Source organism: Nothoprocta perdicaria, unplaced genomic scaffold (genome assembly GCF_003342845.1).
Source record: "Nothoprocta perdicaria isolate Ctin4 unplaced genomic scaffold, notPer1 scaffold_5, whole genome shotgun sequence".
Taxonomy (NCBI): domain Eukaryota; kingdom Metazoa; phylum Chordata; class Aves; order Tinamiformes; family Tinamidae; genus Nothoprocta; species Nothoprocta perdicaria.
Genome location: NW_020455754.1, coordinates 4317678 through 4320656, shown reverse-complemented (window position 1 = coordinate 4320656; position 2979 = coordinate 4317678).

Below are 2979 nucleotides of genomic sequence, written 5' to 3'. Positions count from 1 at the left end.
CGGCGGCCGCCGCTTCCTGCCTCGGTGCGGCAGCCGGTGCCTCCCTCCTCCGCCTCCTGCCCAGCCGGCCGCTGCCGAGCCCCGTCTCGTCCGGAGCTGCCGCACGAAATGACAACCAGCTGGCGGAGGCAGCGCGGCACTTCCGGTCCGCCGCCGGGCGCGCCCCTCGCCACGCCCCGCGCGCGGCGCCTCGGGGGGCGCTGGCCACGCCCCCCCACACAGGGCCACGCCCTCCGGCTTCACTCGCCGCAGCTCGGCCGCTCCGGGCGGCCATTTTTGGTAGGGGCAAAGGAAGAGCGCGGGCCAAGGGGCGGCCACCTTTGGTGCGGGCACGCTGCCGCAGCGGGGTAACCTCGCTACGTCACGGCGAAAGGTGGGCCCGGCGCCAGCCCGGCCGCCATCTTGGAGGGAAGAGCGCTGTCACCGCTGAGGGCAGCCATCTTTGTGCAGGGCAGGCGGAGGGGGCGGGCTGGCGGGGGCGCCGGCTGCCTGGCCTCGAGCGCCGGCCTCATCCCTAGGACTGGCCGGATAAAACACGGGAAAGGAAATAGCGACCGCTCACTCGCCGTTAAATAGCCAGGCTAGGAGGGGCCCCCAGGCCGCCAAAGCCAGGGCGCGTTCCCAACATGGTCTGCCTGTGGTGACTGATATCTAAATGTGGATGCTACTGTAGACCTTAAACTGAGCCTAAACCTRACCCAGCCTCTTGCCAAGGGCCCTCGCACATCCCCCTTCCTTAAAAGCTGACCCCCTTCCTTAACACGGCCTTTCCTTGAACCTTGAAAGTCATGCGGGGCCCTGCTCTGGCACTGCCTCGCACACATAACGGGGCAAAACAGCTCTTTTAATAAATGTTAGGAGAGCCACGGATTTGGAGCAGGCTCAGCAATGGCTTTGCGTCAGTTTGACCTTTCCGCTTTGGACACACAGGCATGGGGTGCAACGATGAAGGGTCATGGTAAAAATATGCAGAATATCTGGGAGTTCCTGAGACCTGAAAGTGCTTTTTGAAACTCTCCAGTGGCCTGGGTGTATTAACAAATCTCCATCAGTTCTGGGATGTTGGTTTTGGAAAGATTATAGCAAAGGCAAAACCAAAAAAGGCCTCATTAGTGAAAGATAAAAACTCAGAGAGAAGTGAATATGTGTATAATGAATTAGAGATATTAATCCATGCGATGTAGGCGGTTCTGAGCTATTTACCATTTGTGCTGTAGGGAGATGCAMTACAGCTAGGCTAAAATACACCAGAAGGAAGTGTCAACGCGCACACACAGGGCACTTCTTTCCTGAATAGGCCCCTTCTTCATTTATGTTAGAGAGCCTTGAAAGCAAAATGGTATTATAGCCAGTAGTCCAATGTAAAATATTAATTCAGCATGCTTTACATGGTTACATCATTTATTAAACATTTGTTGATTTTTCTTTTACCTAGGAAATGTATAAAAGCAACAGGCTTGGTTCTCCCAGCCTGCTGGCCTTTGCAAAGTGAAATTCCAGTTTATGGATGGGGTGACACTACACATAGCACATCCCACTGGGTTTTGTATGTACAGTTACCTGGTCTGTGGACCTAGGAATGAGTCTGAAACTGGCATTTATTTGTCCTTCCTAAATTTATTCTTGCAAAAGAACAYGGATTATGCAATGTTAGTCAACTACATATGAGTTCTGGCAAATAGATCATTTTTTAGGAATGSCTGCCCTTTTTTTGCACACATAGAAATAAAAAATACAAATAAATACAATTCAAAATTAACTAACAAAAGGATAGTGAAATTAAAATAGCTATATTGAGAGACAYCAGTAAAAATTCAGCTGAAAATGGAAGTTTGCAGAAACATCTGAAGAATTTTTATTCACTAATGGACTATTCACATTTCCTTTGAAATCATGTAGCCCACATTTCCATGTGTGACAACATACTAGGTTATGTACAGTGAACCATAAAAATACTGGTTTACAAAATTCCCCCTTTTTTTTATTTGCAACCTCTGCGAGCCCATCTGCTATTAAATACTATTTTCCTCTATACTTTTCTTGTCGTACTGTTATTATCAGCAGCAGCTTCAGAGTTAACCAGCACATCTCTCRAGAAGCTCTGCACCTGGCTGCACTAATACACTGCTATCAAAAGGAGCCTTTGGGAAAGACTGATTAGGTGGCCCTCATTTAATTGAGACACACCCCTGCAATGCGTAAGGGTAGATGCAGATCAGCTGCAGGGATAAGAGCAGCACCTCCAAAATCTGCCTTTAATCACCTTGCTTGACAAACACGGTTTGCTGAAATCATGGGAGATTTCTTAATGGCTGGCATTCTGTTTAGTCTACATCTTTGAGGAAAGATGCCCAAATGGTGTACAAGGATTGCAGTCACTAGATTCAGTTACAAAAAAGAATAAAGCAGTGAAGAAAATAAGTAGTATCTAGGAACAAGTACATTTAACAGCCTGTGAGGATGTTGCCATTTTGATGATTTGACAGTGTAAAGAAAGTCTCAAATAAAGTGTCTGGAATGAGAACCAAGCAGATTTTTTTTTTTTTGAATTGCTACGTAACTTTTGCAGAAAATAATAATTAGATCAGCTACATGATTAGCTTGCACATTTGTCAAACATTTTAAAATCAGTCACTCTTAATAGCAATAGACTCTAATTTGCTGCATTCTTTTGGGAAGAATATCCTATTTTCCCTGCTAACACTGCAAGACCAAGCTAATTTCCAGGGAATCACGAAGATATTATTACTGCTTTTCATTACACACACTAACATAGTGACAAGCATTCCTAAAAACTTTCTTATTGTCCTAATTCGGTATAKATCTAGCAGAATTCAGTATATATCTAGCAGTGTAAGCAGTATTTTTCTTTTAATGCTCAAACCATYGGCTCAAATCCCTGCAGTCAAATCCAACCTTTGTCATGGAGCAAGCGACATACAGATTTTCCCATAGCTTACAGCATGACCTAACTTTAAA